Source organism: Octodon degus, unplaced genomic scaffold, assembly GCF_000260255.1.
Source record: "Octodon degus isolate 3935 unplaced genomic scaffold, OctDeg1.0 scaffold00005, whole genome shotgun sequence".
Classification (NCBI taxonomy): domain Eukaryota; kingdom Metazoa; phylum Chordata; class Mammalia; order Rodentia; family Octodontidae; genus Octodon; species Octodon degus.
Window position 1 is genome coordinate 23,648,319 of NW_004524581.1, and position 21,963 is coordinate 23,670,281.

The 21,963-nt window shown below is 48.6% G+C and overlaps 1 protein-coding gene across 1 annotated transcript in view; it reads left to right on the forward strand.

Moving 5' to 3' along the window:
• The window catches only part of Trerf1 (transcriptional regulating factor 1), a 196,693-nt gene that overhangs the window by 64,957 nt on the left and 109,773 nt on the right, over positions 1-21,963 (forward strand). Inside the window, exon 3 of the mRNA XM_023721274.1 lies at positions 10,607-10,735. The gene's annotated coding sequence lies outside the window, so the exon portion shown is untranslated. The remainder of the gene's footprint in view (positions 1-10,606; positions 10,736-21,963) is intronic.

A 21,963-nucleotide genomic window follows, 5' to 3' on the forward strand; every position in this document is an offset into this window, starting at 1 on the left:
TTTTTTTTTTTTTTTAAAGGAAATGTTTAAAAATTTTTCTCAGTGCCACTTAGTTTAGTTAATGTGGGTTTTCTTTCTTTCTTTTCTTTTCTTTTGGTCTTTCTCTTCTTGGCCTTAACCTGTAAGTGATCACAAGATCAAATGAGTTTTAGTTTGAGTCCTGCGCTTTACAGTCTTTGTTGCCTCGATCTATCACATCAGTGCTCAGCTCGTCCAGCTGTTTCAAAGAGGCCTTATCAGCCAGGGTAGGAAGATGTGGTCTCGGCAGTTTGGAAGTTGGGTTTTCAGTGTCAGTGTAGACCTGGCTCCGCTCCCCCTCTTCTCTGCACCCTCCCCCGGTCATGGACTCCCTGCTCTTGCCCAGTGGCTGGCAGCTGGCTTTGAGAAGATGGTCAGGTCCTCCGCCCTTCCCACACTCTCACCTCTTGCTCGGAATCAGCTTTGTGATGGGTGGGGCCCCTTGTTTAAAAATTATTTAAGACTCTCAAGACAGCGACTGTCCCCTGAGGCCCTGTAAGTGGAGGCTTGCAATTTGTGCTCCTGACTAGCTGGGTCAGAAGAACTGCGCAAGACACATTTTCAGGGTCTTTAAAAATTCCCTCTGGAGGAGGAGTTTGATGTGCTCTGTGTGATTCAGGACAGCCGCCCTGAGCCACTGTTCGGAAAGTCACCTGCCCAGGCTTGTTTGGACAGTATCCATGGGCACTGGTAGAAGGGAAAGGTGATTGTGCATCTTGTGTTCTCTGAGCATTGTGGAGGATACTGGGGGGCTCTTTTAGGGAGAGGGGCAACATTTGTTTTGCTCTTTAAAAGTCTTCTGTTGGATAAGGCAAACACTGTATATCCGTTTTAGTAGAATATTATTTAATCATGAAAAGGGATTTGGCACACATGCATATTACAAATGTGTGACAACATTGGGCCAGGTAAAAGAAGCCAGGCCACATGGTCTTTAGTTCCGTGTATCTGAAATGTCCAGAAAGGGCAAATCCATGCAGACCGAAAGTGGTTACCAGGGGAATTAGGGAATGAGGAGCGGTTGCCAATGGCTCTGTGTTTTCCTTATGATGATGGAAATTGTTCTGAAATTACCTAGTAGAGATGCTTATGTTGCTTCGTGACTGTGCCAGACATTGGTAACTTGTGGAGTTTACAGTGTGTGAATTGGATTTCCAGTTTCAAAAAAAAAAAGAAACCACAGTACTGGAAAGGAAAAGTGGTTGAGGGGCTCAGGTCCCCCCTGCCCTCGTGGTGTGGGTGGGGTTGCTGCAGGACCAGCTCCCCCTACACACACCCCACCCCCACCCCGTCTCCTCTCTGGTGGCCCACGAGCTCACAGCACCTTTTCCCAGGGAAGGTCCCCAGAAGCCCCGGCTCAGTGTACATGGGCTGCGGGACGTGGCCTCTCCTGAGGCGTTTGCCTATCAGCTCTAAGAGGAGATGGTTTTCAGGGAGAGGGAGGAGGGTTTAATTTTAGAATTCCAAGTAAGTGCGGGCATGCAGGAAGGGTTTTTCTTTCTCGGGGTGGGCCTGTTCTCAGTGGCTCTGGGGCACCAGGGAAGCCAGACCCCTTTCTGTGCCCTCTGGGGGACCTGAGCCGGGGAGGTGATAGCAGTGTGACCCCTCCTGGCCTCACTCTGTGGGAGGGTGCTGGGGGGAATCTGGCCTGTCTTGGTTTCTGCTCCACTCCCTGGAATCTGCCTCGGTCTTGACTCAGGGGACCCAGTTGGAGACAGAGCCCCTGGCTGGCTCTGTGCTGCTCTTTGGGCTCAGCCCCCTCCTGCACCCCCGCCCCCCTTGTGCCGTTTGCCGCCTCTTCCTCTTTCCCTGGCCTTCCTATGTGGTTCACGGTTCACTCTTGGAAAGTGTTCCCTTGTCATAGTTCGCCTTCTGCATGCATTGTCTTTGCAGCCCTGGATCCTGAGGTCTCTATAGTCTCTAGGCCTCTCAGACCTGGCCCCGTAGCCGTACACAGTCAGTGCCTAATAAGTGCATTTGAACTGCAGTATGTGGCCCTGCAAGGAGAGGAGAGGGCAGCAGTTAAATCAGCACAAACAGGACAGCAGGAAGAGGAGCTCTGGAGGGACAGCATTTGTGACCCGAGGGTGGGGAGAGGTGTGCTGGCACCCGATGCCTAGGTGCAAGGGGCCAGGTCTCAGAACTTCCTGTCAACCTGGAGGATGGAGACAAACCGAGCTACCCCACGAGTGTCCATTCCTGGCAAATCCTGTGGATTGCAGGGTTTCTTTCTCAGTCAGTGTAGACCTGGCTCTCCTCCCCCTCTTATCTGCACCCCCCACCCAAGATCTCAGCTGTCCGGATCCTGGCGCAGAGCCTGGCTCTTGTGCACTCTAGGGCTGTCCAAGGCCTGGGTGTGAAGGGACTGAGATGCCCCGATGCTCCCCTGGGGCTAGAAGAGGGGCTGTATCCTACAGCTCCTGGGTGCCAGCAGCTGCCCAGAGGTATGGAGTCGCATGTGGCTCTTGGGCAGAGCTTGTGGGGACTCTGGCCTCAGTTGCTGCCATTCCCTTTCTGCTCCTGGGAGGAGAAGGGGGGAGGGTAGAACACAGCTGGATGGGTGGAAGTCACCCCAGCAGGAAACGCCGGACATGTGCAAAGGGTCCACCTAGAGAAACTTGAAGGTGGGACCACTTACAGAAGTGTGGGCAGGGCTAGAGCAGCCATCAGGACTCCAGGCACCCAGGTGGCACCAGTGGGAAGCCATTACCCCAGAGGGAGCCCCAGAGTTGGGGCAGTGGGGCCCTGCCAGCCGCTCCGATGAAGAAGGGACACAGCCCCTGGTAAGCTGTCCCCAGCTGGGAAGAGGAGAGTGGGGGTCTCCCTTTGGCCATACCCAGTGGGAAGCCTAGTGATGTGTACGTGGTCCCAGAAGGGCAGAGGGCAGAGCATTCAGGGACACTTGGTGACCTCCCCAGCCTGTGCCTAGGCACAAGGCTGCTCATACCCTCTTAGGGCTCGCTTCCTGACATCATGGCTGTCATAAAGAAGAAAGGGCCCTGGCCCTGGCCAGATAGACACCGGGTAGTTTTGACTGTAGCAAGGACAGGTAGCGTTTGGTGATGTCGGGCCCTGAAATATGACAGTGCTTCACCCGCCTCCTCTTTACGTCCCTACAGGAACCCCGCAGACAGCCACCATCAGCGTCCTGGCGATGGGGACTTGAGGGAGAGGGGAACATGGGTGTTCCTGCAGCACCCGCCCACCCTGTGCCCAGTGCCCGAGTGCTGGCCCCTGGCTCCTGGCTAGGGGTGCTCTCTCCACTTCCCCTGCACTTGACCCAACTGAACCTGCGGTGGGTGGAGGCCAGCACAGGTCTCACTTCCTCCCCAACCCTCTCCAGCCACTCCCGCCTCCCACATTGTTCCCTGGGCCATTGGCCGGGGCAGATGACCTTCCTGTGCCCCCACATCACCCAGCTCTTCTGAGTGTGCATTGCTAGCCCCCTATAGCTCCCAGTGCAGATTTTGGGTCTCAAGTTTTCTTTGAACTCATGTTTCACAGAAGAGATGGGAGGAAAGGGTGTACGGAGCCAGAGGTAAAGGGAACTGTGTGGGGCGGCCCGGCGGGGAGGGGGCAGCCACTGCCACTCTGAGGTCCCAAGGAGGCATCGCTGCAGAGCAGCCTTGAGTACAAGCTGGTGGGTGGGTCCGAGAGCCATCTAAAGCTCTCTGAGCCAACAGGGAAGAGGAGTCTGGAGAAGGGAATGGAAGGAGCACTGGGTGGGAGCCAGGCGGGGACTTCCGGGCGCGTTTGGGGTAGGAAGACAGGCACGCATCCTGCTAAACCCACAGAAGCAAAGACTCCCTAAATGCATGGGCTTGGCTGTGGCTAAACAGGTGCAGTGGAGGCGGGCACTTGGGAGGCCAGGATAGTCAGAAGCTTCCTTCTCAGGGCCAGGGGCCATGTGACAGGCTCCAGGCTGTGATGGGGTTCAACATTCGCCTAGCAGGCAGGAGGCCCTGGGCTCTACTCCCAGTGACAAAACACCCAATGCAGGCAGGCCTCACGCAGGCCACAGATGCACTGGGGTCAGACCTAGCTTTGCCTGGGCGTTCCCAGCAGTTTGGATAGTTGGCAAACATCCTTCACCTTTGGAGATGAGGTCAAGGAGGGGCTTCACTTCATGTTGTTCCTCCCCAGGGGTCACCTTAGGCCGCTTCTAAGAGGCCCCCAGCCACCTGCCTTGGTGTGAGGTTGCTCAATCTCATTTCTTGGTTCTCTATTCCTATTTTTCCTCTCTATTTTCTCTATTCCTGTTTTCCTGCCCACTCCCGTTGGGCTACATCCTCTGGGTGCAGGCAGTGCTGGAGAGGAAGCAGTTGAAGGAGGCGAGGACGGAGCCTGAGAGCTGCTCCCAGGCTCTTGGGGGCCCTGGTGGCTCCTGCTGGTCATGTGCGTCTCTGGATTTCCCTCTCTGGTGTCCCGAATGCAGTTTCCTCTAATCCCCCCTCCCGCCCCTACACGCAGCCTCCAGCCCCAGGCTCTGAGTTTGAGCTCCATTCTCGCCCTCAGAATCAGCCTCCTCACCACTTTGTCTTGGGAAACAGTAGGGGACCCTGGGACTTGGGAGAATCCCAGGGTGGTGTATCCCCCATCTGAAGAGAGTCTGGGCTGCTGACCTCACCCTGTGAGTTCCCCTGCTCTTTTGGGGGTACTATTCTTCTCAGGGACTCACAGGGGTGGTGGGGGCCACTGCTCAGGCGGAGCCAGCAGGAATCCGGGAGACACCCAGGAGACCACTGAGGGTTCGAGTAGCTTCGGGGACCACGACCAAGGAGACAAGGCTTGACCCTGTGCCAGGACGTCTCTTCCACATCTCTTCAGGAATGGCTTAGGGTCAGAGGCCCACGTGGATACAGAGACCAAGAGGGCCAGCTGGGGAAGCCCCCAGTTACCTGAGGGGGACAGGATCCTGCCTCATCTGCAGCCTGGGCCTTTGCTTTCCAGGACTACGGCAGTTTCAGGTGTCATCTGAGGCTTCACTTTAGGTGATAGACTCACTTGGTCCCTTTGTTACCTGAGTAAAGTAATAAAGATGATGAAGAGGACAGGGGAATGACATGAGTGTCCCCTGCAACCTCGCCAGACAAGGAGCACTTACAGCTTGAATATGGGCCCAGAAACATCCCAGAGAATCTGTATTTATAGAGCGCAAGCAACAAGACACGTGCAACCTGCTGGTGTGTGTTTTGGCCACTTAAGAAAATACAGGCTTGCCCTGAAATTCAAACAGAAGTATCAAAGAGACCCCTCCTCACTGCTGCTGCTGCCTATCACCTAATTCTGAGGGAGCCCCCTTTATAGTTGCCGGGGTGCCTTCCATTAGGGAGATGTGGAGCCAAGGAGATGGCTCAGTGGAATAAGCGCTTCCCTGGCAAGCGCAAGGGCCTGAGTTCAATCTCCGGTTCCGCAAAAAAAAAAAAAAAAAAAAAAAAAATTAGGGAGGTGTGGAGGAGCACAGTGCTCTCGCTCGTGGTGGTAAGTTGTGAATATTCGTGGTCATAACTTATACAGATATTGCTGTGAGCTGGGCGTGAGGCAGGCAAAGGGTGGGCTTAGAGGCACCGGGAAGCAGTTTGTGGGTAGAAGAGGCGCCTGTACAAACCAGGGTCTGCCGAGTTAGGGAAGCGAGGAGGTAGAGAAATGCGAGGCCCGGTTTTGGTTGGATTGGTCAGAAGGAGCAGGTGAGTGATGGGGATTCAGCTTTTAGCTCCTGGGTGGGGGGTCAGGGAGAGAACAGGAGAGCGGTTGAGCTAAAGAGCTGGTACTACTCTTTAAAATAAAATTTAAAAAAAAAAAATATATATATATATATATATATATATATATGAAAACAATAAAAAAAGAGCCAGTGCTAGTACTAGTAGGTATTTATGAAATACCTTTACTTGACCACCCAAAAGATGGTAACTCTTGTTAGTCCCCTTCCTTTGTATTTAAAAGAAAGAAAGAAAGAAAGAAAGAAAGAAAGAAAGAAAGAAAGAAAGAAAGAAAAAAGAAATTTATACCAGAAATCGGAGCAAAACTGTAGAACTGGACTAGGAGTTGTCAGTGTCAGACTTGGTTCCTGTTTTGTTTCTGACTGCAATCTTGGGCTGCTCCTTTATTTAATTTACATATTTACTTACAATTATTATTACAGTGCTGGGAATCAAACCCAGGGGCCTGCTTGTGCTATGTTAATGTTCTAGCACTGAGCTACACCCTGATCTGCCTTCTTTTTTAAAAAAATTCTTTTTCGTATTATGGATTGAACCCAGGCCCACAGTCCTATCCCTCCCTCCTTCCTTTCTTTCTTTCTTTCTTTCTTTCTTTCTTTCTTTCTTTCTTTCTTTCTTTCTCTGCTTCAACAGCATCTTATTAAGTTGCCCAGGCAGGACTGCAACCTTCCTGCCTCAGCCTCCTGAAGCGCTGGATCACAAGTACCCACCACTGCTTCTGGCCCTCCTCGATTTTCATTTTTCTGATCTGTAGATCAATGGTCCTCAGCCCTCAACGCTCATTCAATACTTTTTTTCTTTCTTTCTTTTTTTTTTGGGGGGGGTACCAGGGATTGAACCCAGGACCTTGTGCTTGCCAAGCAGGCATTTATACCACTGAGCTATTTTCCCCAGCTCAATGTGTATTCAAATCATTGGGAAATTAAAAAAAAAAAAAATTTTTTTTTTAAAAATCCAAACTCCTCTCTAGACCAAATGTGTCTGAGTTTTTGGGAGTAGAACCTGGGAATTTTTTTTTTTTTTTTTTTTAATTCAGCCAACATTGAGAATCCCTGAGATTGAATCATCCTGATGGCTTATTTTAGCCTGGTTTTATTTAGGCTTTGCAGTTGCTCCAACAACTCTGTGTCCTGTATTATGTAATTGTATTCGTGGTAAATACTGCGCACAAAGATTATAAACACCTCACATACCAAGAAGTCTTTCTTTTTTTAAATGAGAAACTCCCCCTAATTTTCGCCAGGCTCATAACCTAATAGCAACATCCTGCCTCAATAAATCAGAGTCATAAACGGAGAAGAGCATCACATCATTTTGTGACCCACTTGCAGGCCTGAGCTTTAATCTTGAATTTCTCTTTCCCTGGTTTTTGCAGAGCTGCCGCCTGCAGCCTCCCTCCCCCTCCCCTCCAAGACGCAGACATTAAGAGAGCTAGCGTTACTGGAAGTGTTTTGCTAGAAGCATCGAGGAGGATACCGTAAGCTCCCATGAGCAGGGTCGAGGGAGGCTTATCGGATCTCAGCTCTGCCTGCAGTGGGAGGAGTTTAAAAGAGGCTTGGTGCCCTTTTATCTCTACCATTGAAGTTTTTGGTTTTCTTCTCTCCCTAAATGAGTCATTTTCTTTAAAAAGGAACCTGACTTGGAGAGGGAGCGGGGAAACCACTGCGAGTGGGGGTGGGCCGTGCTGGGGCTCAGGAGCTGGGGGTGCGGGCCTCAGGGCTGCACCTGTCTTTGCTTGGGCTGGGGTCAGAACAAGTGGGACAGGACCTGCTCGGGAGTGGAGGGGGAGTAGGGATGGTGTTGATGTTATTTATTTAGTTGGTTAGTTAGTTGTGTGGCGTGGGGGATTGAACCCAGGGCATTTCCACTGAGCAGATTCCCAGCCCTTTTCATTTTTTTACTCTGAAACAGTGTCTCACTGTGAGTTCCTAGGTTACCCTGGCTGAGATCAAACTAGTGGGTCTTCCTGCCTCAGCCTCCCAGAGGCCTGCACCCCCCATGCCTAGCTTGATGTTGTCTATTCATTAGTAAGTACTTCTGGCATCCATCTACCATCTCAGTCCACAGGTGCCCGGGAAATGGTGGCCCCAAGAAAGGACTTTTAATTTCCCCTCAAGTTGGTGACATCTATGTCCCTAGATGGCTACTCTCAGAAATAAGTCAACTGAAAAAAAAAAAAAGTCAACTAAGTGCTGTCCTAGTGTGAACTATACAAGTGCTATTAATACTGGGTGGGGGAAGAGTCGGGGGGCGGGGGAGACAGCCGGAGGCTGAGGTCACCCCACGGAGTGCGGAGGGACTGGGGCCACCACCGCAGAGAGGGAAGCAGGACCCAGGGGACCTCTATGCGTCACTTCCTCTTTCTGTCTGAGGCCTCTCAGCTGGTAAGGAACCCTCTGCGCCTTGTCACCCTGGCCTCCATAGCTGTTGAGAGTCCCCTGTCCTTGGTGCCCAAGACAGAATGGGACAGGTAACACATAGTAGCTTTGGAGGACACACAGTGCACACGGTGTGGCTCATGTCACCCCACCCGGAGGCCAGAGTGTGGCCTACTGTGGGGATGCTTTCCAAGTTTGTCACCGACTTCCTGTTGGGCAGGGCCTGGGGTCCAGGCTTCCCTCACACCAGCCATGCTTGGCCTCTCTGTTCCATTGCTGACCCACTGGGGGTTTTTAGGTTTTGGGTCTCACTATGTAGCCCAGACTGGCTTCAACCGCGAGATCCTCCTGCCTCAGCCCCTTGCTGCCATTTGTCTTGCGTCTTTGTAAACTGTCTCACGCAAGCTCTCCCTTCTGGACTCATCCCCCTTAGTGAGGCCCAAGAGAGCTGGGAGTGGAGGTCTGCAGGCTGGAAGGAGGGAAGAAAGGGCCATGACCTCGCCCTTATATAATGCCAAGGCTGGGCAGGATCTTTTTACTCACTTCCGATTTTATTTAGGCCTTGTATCAGTCCTTGTAGAGCCAGACCCAGAGGTCAGGAGAGCAGCCCCAAGCTAAACAGCTGCTGAGGGGCAAAGTCAAGGCTCCATCCCGGGCTCTCAGGGCCTGTGACCTTAGTCACGAGCACTCGCTGCCTCTTTGGCCCCTGGTGTGGGTACAACTTGATTTCTCAGTCGGCATCTCCCTGCAGCCCTGGGAACCCCATATTAGTTGAGTGGTAGTCCAAGATGATCAGATCTGAGTTCCCGGAAATGGGGTTATTTTTTCTCACTTCCAGTACCCAGTCCTGACTCTTAGGGTCACCATGAGGCCTCCCACTGAGCCAAGTCTCTCCCATGACAAGCCTTTCCCTGAAGAAGGAAATCGGGCTGTCTCTCTCTCTCTCCTTGATCATGTGTGAAAGGAGGGCTGAGCAAGGATGCTGAGCCCCTGGATCAGGGAACACTTGGTGGGGATGAGGGAACACTTGGTTCAGCTGATCGCCTGCCCCCGACTAAGGCACAGCTCTTAGCAGCACAGCTCATCTTAGCTTGATCTTAGAAGTGGTCTACATGTCCATCAGCAGATAGTGGGTGATATTTACACACAATGGCGTATTTCTCTGTCATAAAGAAGGATAATCTTGAGTCACTGTACGAAAGTGGATACACCTCAAATCCATAATGTTAAGTGAAATAAATTAGACACACAAGCTTAATATCATGTGGTTTTTTTTTTTTTTTTTTAAATAGGGAACCAAAAAAAAAAGATACATTGGTACCATGGTTCATGAACTTAATTCTTTCCATAACTAGTTGCAAACCCAATTGGACAAGAATCAAATTCAACGGTTAGGTTCAGGGTTGACTGGAGGGGAAATGAATTAAGTTTGTAAACCGAGGTGCCACTGTTACAGGAAGTAAGGACATAGCTCTTCCTCAAGTGCGAAGGGAACCAAGAAGTGGGGGAGGGGAAGGGGACATAGAAAGACTATCAGTGTGTTATGTACATGTGCCAGTTCCCTCGATGAATGTGACCATTATGTGCCTCAAACCTGGACTAACAAAGATAAGAATTAAAACATGAAGAAGCTGTCAGACCCTTCACCTCCTGCAAGGGAAGGAGGCTGTGTTCCTCCCTCCATGTCCTAGTTCTCTGTATTTTCTGAAAATCCTTTTCAGTTCTGTCACCTGGACACCAGACTTGTTCTGTGGAGCAAGCATGGTGACCATGGAGGCCCTGGGGAGCCAGGGACAGGTGCAGGCATCCTCGGCACAGTTGTCCATGTTCCCCAGGGATCTGCGGTCTACACCTGCAGCTGGCACTGTGGCTGGCTTGGAGCTTGGGAGTGTGAGGGAGCCGAGGAACTGGGATACTGCTCTCTCTGGATTGCAGGACAAGTGACTGGAAGGTGATCAAGGTGTCGCTGGGTGCTCTGCCTGTGAGGACCGAAGGACTAAGACTATATCCCTTGGCATGTGGCAGGAAGACAGCTTTTTGGTAGTGTCCCCCTCACACATCTGTCCTCATTTTATGGGGACCCCAGTCCCCACCCTCATATGAAGCCACCACATCTGCAGTGACCCCATGTCCATCCCTTGTGGGATCCTAGGAGTTAGGGCCTCAGCATAGAGTTTTGGGGAGACCAGTTTGGCCCACTGCACTCAAAAAGGGGAAGGTGGAGGTTAGGTTACTGCAGTAATGCGTGGGGCGCCGCTAGCGGGACCCCAGTGGAAGAGGCGCAGGCCTAATGGTGGCAGCTTGAAGCAAGAGCTGAGAGCATTTGCTGGTGGGTCAGGTGCAGGGTGAGCGGGATGAAGAGAGCCCTGATTGCTCAGATTCAGGGCCTTCTTGGGGTGGCCTGGGCTGGGGCCTTCCCAGGCAGTCCTCTCAGACTGTCCCTCCGGTTTCCCTGTGTCACCAAGTCTCACTGGGTCTCTCCCGCAGGCCCCGGCTCCGGAGGATGCCAAAGGAGGAAGGCACCACAGCGGCCCGGCCCTGAGCGCACCGCTCTCACCTCCTGCAACAGGCAGCGTCTCTGGGGTTCTTGGCGTCAGAGCGGTGTGTGGCAAAGGGGTGAGCACTGTTTCTTTGACCCTGGGGTTTAGCAGACGAGATCCGGCGCGTTCAGGGTGGTATGGCCGTGGCCAGACCCTGGAGTTTAGAAAATGAACAAGAAGGGGAAGAGGGCTGCTTGGGGCCTGGACACCCTGGATTTCTGGAAACTTTTCCCTCGACCTACCTGCACATGGCTGGTTATTCAGTGTCCTCAGGATGGGCAGAGGACATCCTGCCTTTTCTCTCTCCGCAGAGCTGTTGGAAATAGTTAAGAATCCATAGCCAGAGGTGGTAGCCTATGATCGTCCTATAATCCCAGCACTCAGGAGGCTGGGGCAGGAGGGCTGAGGCCAGCCTGGGCTATACAGCGAGATCTTGTCCCAAAACAACAACAACAAAGAACATGAAGGCCATTGCAGGACAGAGCCCCCGTGTGTTGAGAAGGAACTGGAAAGGGCTGGGTGTCTGTAGAGCGCGGCAGGGAGGCCCTGGGAGCGTGCAGAGCTGGCCAGGCCCTGTTCCTACGTGCGGAGCTCCTGCTGGCCCCGGGGCTTCCTAGTGTGTCTGTCGCCTCCTGCCCTGTGAGCCACTCTGAGCTCAGTTTGCCTTTCTAGGAAATGGGCATACAGTTGAGCTTTCTCTACCATGTGCCACACAGGTGCCCGAGAGAAGGAGTCCGTATCTTTATGTGGGCCTGGGATTTGAAGTATTTTCTTCAGCTGTGAACCCTGGTGCAGCAAGCAGCAGCTCTTTCGCACACTCTTAGTGACAGAGGGGATGGCAAGGAAGGGGAGGGCTCAGCACATGCCCTGTCTCTCTCTCTCTCTCTCTCTCTCTCTCTCTCTCTCTCTCTCTCTCTCTCTCTCTCTCTTTCTTCCTACAGGCTCTTGCTTTGTAGCCCAATCTGGCCCTTCTTACTTTTTATTTTGAGACGGGGTCTCACTAAGTAGCCCCCAGAGCAATTTTCCTGCCTCTGTCTCCCAGAGCGCTGCGATGACCGGCACACACTGCTGCTTCTGGCTCCAAAGCGACTTTATTCTGCTGTAGGTCAGGCTGGGAGAAACAAGCTCAGGGGGTTGAACATCCCAACTGGCAGTGACAGGGGTGGGTTACTGTATGTACCCCAAAAGGAAGAGAGGCCCAGTTACAGAGTGGGGCAAGTTGCCTTTGCATTTGACTGCGTGAGCTCCACAGGTAGAGGTCAGTGACAGACTGTTGGCTGCAAGGGACCCCCCCAAACCCACCTGCTTAGAGACAAGGTCAGCGGCTTGCCTACACCCACACAATTGTTCACTGAAGTGGTTTGAAAGCTGGTGACATCTGGCCTCCCAAACATTCAGGACAGCTGAGAAGAATTGGGAGGGTGCCAGGAAGGGCTTCGGATGGCTTCAGGTGGGCAGAGCTGAGCATGCCATGCAAGTGACGTGTACCCAGGGTCTGGAGCTGGCACGTCGAGGCCATCCTCAGGGATGCAGGCCTCTTACTGAGTCCTCATAGCAGAAGGAGCCAGGAACTTCTCTCGATGGCCTCTTCTTTTTGTTTTGTTTTGGGATTTTTTTGAGACAAGGTCTTGCTAAGTAGTGCAGCTGACCTTGAACTCCTGGTGATCCTCCTGCCTCAGCCTCCTGAGTGCTGGGATTACAGGTATGTGCCTCCATGCCTGCCTTTCAGGCCTCTTGTGTGTGTGTGTGTGTGTGTGTGTGTGTGTGTGTGTGTAGCTGGCTCACTCCATCCTGGGGGCAGGGCTGGCGCAGCATGTGGTGCCAGGGATGTAACCACGGTCCCTACACTTTGCCTAAGCTTGCCTAAGCAGACGCTTTAGACCATTGAGCTACCTCGCCTCTCAGGCCTCATATATATTATAGGGTCTCTACAGGGTTTCACAACGTAGATTGGACTCGTAGTGATTCTCCTGTTTTCAGCCTCCCAAGTGGTGGGATTACAGGCATGTGCCACCACACCCAGTCTCAATGGTCGTCTCAGCGCGCCCAGGAGGCGGGGTCCAGGGATTGAACCCCGGCCGGTCGCTGCTCTCTGCCTAAGCAGGCGCTTTAGTCCGCTAAGCTATTTGGCGGGCCCTCAGGCTTCTTTTATAAGAATGCTAACCCTGCTTCCCCTTTACCACTTCATCACCCCACACCCAGTGGCATCACCTTCTGGGTTAAGATTTCAGTCTGTTTCACACCAGGCAGGCTCTTGCTTCCGGTTTATCGTTTTGGATTCCTTGAGGCACGGAACCAGAACAGCAAAGCCGAAGGCTCTCGGAGAGCACAGGACGTTCTTGAGCTCGTGCAGCCGTGGAGCGCAGGCAGAAGGGCCTCGGTGGGTGATCGAGCCTGAACCGCCCAGGTGCCCTCGTCTCCCCTGCGGCTTGCCTGGGTCGGTTCTCCCTCAGACTGGCTTCTGCGTGAGAAAGGGGAGGCCAGGGGTACGCAGTGGGGTACACAACTCTGGGAGGGGGCTCCTACGGAGAAGGGGCTGGTGCTGAGAGCCTAGTTACTACTTGGACTAATCTTGGGGGTGCTGCTGAGCGGAACCCACTCCTCCAGAGTGGAAGTCTGAATCGTCAGTGTCTCGCAGAATCTTCCCAGAGCGTCACAGTTAGGAAGTAACCGGCGCGTGTTTGGCGGAAGCTCTTAGGACACACAATCTTCTAATAAGTTAACGATGCCTTCAGCGGTCCTCTTTAATTTCTAATTTGTTTATTCGACCTTTTTATAGCCCGAGTAAACACCAAACTTGAATTCTGTGTTGGTGGAGATTAAATTACAGTAATGAGGCTCCTCATTTATTGTCATGCCTATAAAATGGGAATAAGAATAGCGCCTACTTTATAGGTTTGCTGTGAGGATTAACTGAGGTAATCCAATAAAGTGCCTAGCCTGGTGGCTGGCCCCATAAATGTTCCCTTTATTAGTGTCATATATCTCAAACTACTGTCAGCTTTATGTGTTTACGTGCATGTTTAATCTGGGAAATTAACTCTCTTCAGAACAAATATATTGTCTGCCACTGATTAGCTGTGTTAGGGGTGAGGTAAATAAGTGTATTAAAATATTTATGGATTTATTCTTTTCACTGAAGTGTTTTATATTAGAATTCATTTGGGGGAAAAACCTAAATAAAGAAAAGCTTCAGTCGCATACCATTAAGTTAAAAGTAGTTGTAATCCCTGGAAAAGAGGGATTTTGACATTTTATGGCAATGAATTATTGTATTCTTAGTTGAAATGTCCTTGAATGCCAACAAGCGTAGGAAGGAAACAAAATCTAAGTCTTTGGATTAAAAACACTCAGGTTTAAGGTTAATTTACTGGCCCAGCATGGTGGCCCACGCCTGTAATCCCAACACTCGGGAGGCTGAGGCAAGAGGATCTCTGAGAGTACAAGGCCAGCCTTGACTGCATAGTGAAACCCTGTCTCAAAAAGAAAAGACTGTTACCACCCTGCCCTTATTTTTCTGATGTCACCTCTGAAAATGGCATCAGGGTAGCAGCATGTCCCTGTCCCCATGCATCAGAGGTGTGGAGAAGCAGCTGCAAGTGGGGAGTTACGTGTGTAACATGCAGCTGTTAGGGAAAATATGCCTTTTGATTGGATTTAAAGGTTAAAATTGGGGGAGAATTCATTTGAAGGCAAACCTCAATAAATCCAGTTCATTTTGTAGAGAAAGAACCATTTACCCACCAGTTGTTAACAGAATTGTTAGTTGAATTTTCTACCAGCAGGAAGGAAGAGGTTCTCACTATACCTAAATAGTTCAAATTAAAAGGCGTGTGCCAACAGCTTTCCTTCCTGCCCATTTTCACCCTGTAAATGACAAATCCCTTCGATTTGATTTAGCCTTCGGCTGTCTGTGGGCCTGTGCGGGGCAGCAGCGCGCATGCGCCTGCGCTGATGCTGGGTTGGGTCTGAGAGCCCCAGAAAGCGGGGGTGCTCCCAGACCAAGCACCCCACACGTCAGAGTCATAGGTGTTAATGTGTATAGCAAAGTTGCATCTTAGAGCTGCCCAGATAGGATGTCTTTTCAGGTGGCTTTTGGCGTCATTACAGAGGTCCCTAGCGGGCTGCCTGCTGCCGCCGCTGCTTTCAGAACTGTACAGTGTCTGCTCGGGTGCACTGGTCGGCCTGACTTTGCCATGGTCATACTTTGCCTTGTAGCCAGGGACTAAACTTCTGGGTCAGACAACTGACTGGGGTGACAGAGACTCCTTTGTCCTTGTTCCTGGGAAGAGAGACAGACTGCCCGTCTGTGAGGGATCCTGATAAAGTCATGGGGTCCCGGAGCCAAGGCCAGGGTTTGAGGCCCTTGTGTTCCTGCCGGACTGTTGCAATGGTTGACTGGCAGAGCTGCGCTGATCCTAACCAGCGGTCCCCGGGTCCTTTGTGAACAAGGACATAAGCCAGAGCCGCCGTCCCTTCGAGAAAAGAGCAGGCCCTCTGTGGCACATTCGAATCTGCAGGCCTTGTCCTATTTCCTGGATCACTGAGGACTGAGCTCATATGAGACAGTTCTTGGGTGTTTTAGCAGATGCTTAGTCTTAAGTTGTTCAGTCTCCGCCTTGCCTCTTTCCAGGAGTCTCTCACTCCCCAGAAAACTGAGACTGGCAGGGCTGTATTTGACAGATGTTATCAGAACATTCTCGCCTTAGTCAGTTTGCACTGCCATCATGTAATGCCACAGGCTTGGGGGAGGAGGGCCTTAGGCAATGGGAATTTCGTCTACACAGTTCTAGAAGGTGGAAAGACCAAGAGGCCCAGCCTGAAAAGTTTCACCCTGAGGCCCCTTTCCATAGCACGTGAGTGGTCATCTTACCCCTGATCCCCTGACCTCTTCCTTGAAGACAGGAAGCGCTGATGTCTCTTCCTCACCTCAGAGGGGCACTAGACCTACTGTGGAACCCTACCCTCATGAGGACATCTAAACCTAATCATCCCCCAGCTCCTAATATTCCAGTCAGAGGTCGGAATGCTAACCTACGAATTTGAAGGGACTTAAACAGTGAGTCCACAACAGCTCAAAGTCTTTGTTTGCGGTTCTCTTTTGGCCCCCTGGAGCCCTGGCGTAGAGAACAGCTTAGTGGGATGAGTTTTTATTACTGTGGAAGAGGGGAAGATGTCTAAAGCTGAGGTGTCCAAGTGACTGGAGTGTTAGAAGACCCTCACACAGATCTAGAGGTGAGCTAGGGCTGCACCGCTGGTCTCCATATGTCAGTGTTAAAGTTGTGGCTCCTGAACTTGGTACCTTCAGTGAAATTTAGATGGTACAACTTGGACATCGCCTGACCACCTCCTAGCCTCCAAAAAAGGAACCAAAGTCCAGGAATGGTTTCTTCATAACTCTTTAGCTTCTCAGGCATTTACTCCCTTTTTATGGGGAAAAGAAGGCAGCAAATTATTGCAAAGCTGTTTCACTAGAGATGAGCATCTCACATGTCTTTTTAAACATATACAGACATGGCCGTGTCCGCACAGGGACACCCACATGCCCCTTTGCCAGGTGGAATACTTCATAACAAGACAGGGCCTGGCAATCCCTTAAACTCTTAAGCAGATAATTCCCATATTATATAAACTGTTCGAAGATTTAGACAAAAGATAGAAAACTTCCAGATGGTTCTTTCAAGCCAACATGACCTTGATATCAAAGCTGGCAGGTCCCCAAAGGGAGTCTCTCCACCAGGCTAATTTAGGAATGCAAAAATTTTAGATAAAATTCTAGCAAGTAGATTTAAATAGTAAAGTATATGAAAGGGGAGGGGAGTAAAACTGCTTAAGAGTTTCAGATATATATGTATATATGTATATATATATAGTGAAGATAATTATGTATTATAACATATTCTAATAAAAAAATAAAGCGTGTGACTGTTCTGCCATAACCAAATTGATTCACATACATTGATTAAGTAAAAAATATATGACATCATTGGGCTGGGGAGATGGCTCAGTGAAATAAGTGCTTCCCTGGCAAGCACAAGGGCCTGAGTTCGATCCCCGGTTCCACCAAAAAATAAATAAATAAAAATAAAAAAATAGAGGGCCTCCAAATGATACAAGGGAAATATTGTAACTCCCAACCTGCTGGATGCCTGATATGACATCATTGATCTAAAATGTATTCAATCAATGAATTTTTTAATTTTTACATATATATATATATATATATATATATATATATATATATATATATTGACCATTCTTTTAATATGATAAGGAAGATGCAGTTGGTACAGCCCATGGCATTACACTAATGGTGACACTAAAGGTCTGTGTCTTATTTACTTCTCTCCTCACCAGGGCAGAATTTCCAACACCCATCACTGCAAGGAGGAAAGATTTATTTTAGCTCACAGTTTGTAGAGGTTCTGCTCCACAGCTGCTCCAAGGCAGGGTGGCATGACGGTGGGGCATGACTGAGGAAAAACAGCACCTAGATGGCGGCATGAGGCAGAGAGGGATCAAGGGAGGAGGAGGCGATACACCCTCCCAAGGCCACCCCATCCGTTCCCTGGCGACCCACTCCCTCCAAGGCTCTGCCTCCCAACGTCCTCGTATTTGTTGATACTCTTCAGTGGGCTAATCCATTGTTAAGTATCACACCCCCATGACCCAACCATCTCCCCAAAGCCCCAGTTTTGAAGGCATAAGGGTTTTTTTGGGGAAGGGATCCCATCTTGATATAAATCATAAAGTTACCAGTGAGATCAAAACAAGACGGGCACCATAACATTGTTTTAGCCAATACAAAAAGTCATCGGCTAATAACCAGGAGAATAAATATTGTACAGAAAATAATAAAGTTATCATTAATTCTAGTTGTAGGCAAGTGTGGTGCTACTAAAGGTGTCCAGGAGGTGGAGGCAGGAGGATCACTGCAAGTTCAAGGCCAGCCTGGGCTACATAGTAAGCCCAAGGCCAGCCTGAACTACACAGTGATGTCCTGTCTCAAAACAAACAAACAAAAATAAAATAAATTTCCTAGTTGTAGGTCAAGAAGACTTAAAGTGCTTAGCTGAAAACCCTGTTTCTAAGTGCTAAGACAAAAATTAAGTATTTGAAATTTTCTGAAGATAGTTCCTGAGTATTATGCTATTCGGAACGCAGCATTAGAATGTTCAATATTTCACAAGATGACTGCAAGTCTATTTGGAAAAATAAGCAGGTGGGAACATCAGAGGAAATTCTGAAAATGATTTTTGGGGAAAGGGATTAGATCTAATGAATTTCAAAATATATAACATTACTAGACATTAAAATGGGATATGAGACCTTTGTAATTAAAACACTGTGGTGCTGGTCCCATATTGAACTCGAGTTGGAAGAGGCGAGTCCGGTCTCAAAATGGAGGTAAAACCGCTGCCCGGTCGCCCCCAGCCCGACTCCGGCCGTCGCCGTCGCCGCCGGGGGGGGGGGGGGCATGATCCAAAGGAGCCAGAGCAATTGAGGAAGCTGTTTATTGGTGGTCTGAGTTTTGAAACTACCGATGATAGTTTAAGAGAACATTTTGAAAAATGGGGCACACTCACAGATTGTGTGGTAATGAGAGATCCTCAAACAAAACGCTCCAGAGGCTTTGGTTTTGTGACTTACTCTTGTGTTGAAGAGGTGGATGCAGCAATGTGTGTTCGACCACACAAAGTTGATGGGCGTGTAGTGGAACCAAAGAGAGCTGTTTCTACAGAGGATTCAGTAAAGCCTGGTGCCCATCTGACAGTGAAGAAAAATTTTGTTGGTGGTATTAAAGGAGATACAGAAGAATATAATTTGAGAGACTACTTTGAAAAATATGGCAAGATTGAAACCATAGAAGTTATGGAAGACAGGCAGAGTGGGAAAAAGAGAGGATTTGCTTTTGTAACTTTTGATGATCACGACACAGTTGATAAAATTGTTGTTCAGAAATACCACACTATTAATGGGCATAATTGTGAAGTGAAAAAGGCCCTTTCTAAACAAGAGATGCAGTCTGCTGGATCACAAAGAGGCCGTGGAGGTGGATCTGGCAACTTTATGGGTCGTGGAGGAAACTTTGGAGGTGGTGGAGGGAATTTTGGCCGTGGTAGAAACTTTGGTGGAAGAGGAGGTTACAGTGGTGGAGGAGGTGGCAGCAGAGGTAGTTAAGGAGGAGGTGATGGTGGATATAATGGATTTGGAGGTGATAGTGGAAACTATGGTGGTGGTCCTGGTTACAGTAGTAGAGGAGGGTATGGTGGTGGTGGACCAGGATATGGAAACCAAGGTGGTGGATACGGTGGTGGTGGCGGAGGATATGATGGTTACAACGAAGGAGGAAATTTTGGTGGTGGTAACTATGGTGGTGGTGGGAACTATAATGATTTTGGAAATTACAGTGGACAGCAACAGTCAAATTATGGACCCATGAAGGGGGGCAGTTTTGGTGGAAGAAGCTCTGGCAGTCCCTATTGTGGTGGTTATGGATCTGGTGGTGGAAGTGGTGGATATGGTAGCAGGTTTTAAAAAACAACAGAAAAGGGCTACAGTTCTTAGCAGGAGAGAGAGCGAGGAGTTGTCAGGAAAGCTGCAGGTTACTTTGAGACAGTTGTCCCAAATGCATTAGAGGAACTGTAAAAATCTGCCACAGAAGGAACGATGATCCATAGTCAGAAAAGTTACTGCAGCTTAAACAGGAAACCCTTCTGGTTCAGGACTGTCATAGCCACAGTTTGCAAAAAGTGCAGCTATTGATTAATGCAATGTAATGTCAATTAGATGTACATTCCTGAGGTCTTTTATCTGTTGTAGCTTTGTCTTTTTCTTTCTTTTCATTACATCAGGTATATTGCCCTGTAAATTGTGGTAGTGGTACCAGGAATAAAAAATTAAGGAATTTTTTACTTTAAAAAAAAAAAACAAAACAAAACACTGTGGTGCTGTCACAAAAGGAGGCAGCAGACATTGAGCTGGGCCAGTTCGGAAATAGACTCCAACATAAATAATTTAATAAATCATAAAGCAGTCATTGCAAATCAATGAGGAAGGGAAAATTATTCAATAAATAATTCTGCTGCCTCATTAGCAATTTGGTAGAAGTTGTTTTGGCTTCACCAAAATGGGCTACAAATGGATTAAACAATTAAAGTGCAAAATGTAGAGGCATAGAAAATCTATGGAATTGAATGCTGCTGAGAAACAAAAGGAAAACACTGAAAAGGAAAAAGGACAGTTAATCAGATTGTAGAAAATGAAAGAGTTCTTCATGTGAAAACACTGGTGGGGAAGTAAAGGCCAGGAAAAATTGGCAGTAACTGGCAGAAATAATAGCTTTATAATGTGAACTGCTTCAACTAGAAAGAAAAGCACAAGACCTTGGGAGGACATTTGAATAGATAGCTACATACAACACTAAGCAAATGTCTGGGAAATATTTAAATTCAAGTTAAGAGTTATCACAGATTAAAATGGCAAAGTATTATTTTATCATACTGACCAAAAAGACTTTTTTTAAAAAAATGACAATCTCCAGTTATGGTGATTTTATTTTTTAAGGTTGTAAAGCAGTTTTACAATATATTAAAGAATCCTATTACTTACTCGTGCATTTTCACATAGTGATACTATTTTCACGGATCTTCTCCCGTCTCTCATGAAGGAAATAAAATATTTAATAAACAGTGTAGACAAAGATCCTTCTCTAATGCATTATTTATAAAGCAAACACACACACACAATAACGTCTCACAGTTGAGTAACTATAAAATATTAGTTCTCTGAGTATAATTCTCTAGAATAATTAATAATTACTTTGATATTTGGCAGCATGACAAGGGCATTCACAGTGTTACTTGCTGTGCAGAAATCACGGCATAGATTGTGTGCGGGTCCACAGTGGAATGTCGCCGTGTGTCTGTGCAGTCCAGGTGAATGAGCTACGGCTGCACATGACACGAAGAATCCCAGGAACAGAACGTGAAGGGGCAAAAAGCAAAAAGCACACCCAGGCTATGTGCTGCCTGATTTCAGTTACGTAAAGTTCAGCTGCATGCAAAACTAACAATCCAGTGCTTGGACATCCGCGGGGGCATGGCCAACCTCGAATAGGACCAAGGAAGTGTAGATAAAGATTCAGGATGGACAGGGGGAGAGGGGACTGGAGGGGGCCATGGGATCAAGGGGCTTCGTAGAACTGTCTTCCCTTAAGCTGTGCTGTGCACACGCATGTGTGTCATTGGTATTTTTATACCCTTTCCGTATGGTATAAATACTCTAATGCATTTGTGTTAACTCAAGGAATATTAAAACCTGTATTCACTGATACATGATTATGTAGGAAATGTGTATTTCTAATAAAGGAGATAAGGACTGTGTTCCAGGAGGGAGGTGACATGATTGGTTCTTTCCTGTTTTCCCATTCTCTAGGTGTCCATCACAGCACTTTTTTTTTTTTTTTTTTTTTTTTTTTTTTTTTTTTTTTTTCTGGTACCAGGGATTGAACTCAGGACCCTGTACTTGCCAGGCAAGTGCTTATTCTACTGAGCTATCTCTCCGGGCGCAGTACTTTGTTAAAAGAAAGGAAAATAGGGCAGCTGGCGTTGAAGATGACACAAGAAGTCTTGAGTCCTGGTGAAGTGTACCATTGCTCCGTCACTGGCTTCTGCACCCCAGGAGAGCGGGAGCTGGGCTTCAGAGTCAGAAGGAAGGTGTTTGGAAAAATAAATCTATCAGTGGGAAAAGCTGTCTACAGGAAAACTTTGGACATCAAGTTTCAATGAACTGCTGGAATAGATAAGGATGGGCTTTCTGTGGGTTCCTTTTCTTTTTTAAATTTTATTGGTATTGTCTACTTAGGACTATAATATGACTGGTTTGAAATACTGTTATGAAGACTAGTAGGGAAAAAAAGAATAGTAGAATTCTTTATAATTCTTTCAGTGTTGAAAAGCTGATCAAACACCAGAACTATAGCCCTTGCTAAAGGAAGTGTTACAGGCTACTGTAGGCCAGATTAAAAGTTGCCAGCAGAGCTGAACATGGTGGTACATGCCTGTAATCCCAGGACGCTGGGAAGCTGAGACAGGGGGGTTGTAAATTTGAGTTCAGCCTTGGGAGCTTAAATAAATAAACTACAAAAGATTGGGGATGTAGCTCAGTGGTAGAACACTTGTCTAGTACGTTTGAGGTCCTAGGTTCAATCAGCAGCACTGGAAAAACAAAACAAAACACAACAGGGATGAAACCAGAAAGTTTTGTGAGACACGTGACCCATGTGTTTCTTTAGTAAATGTC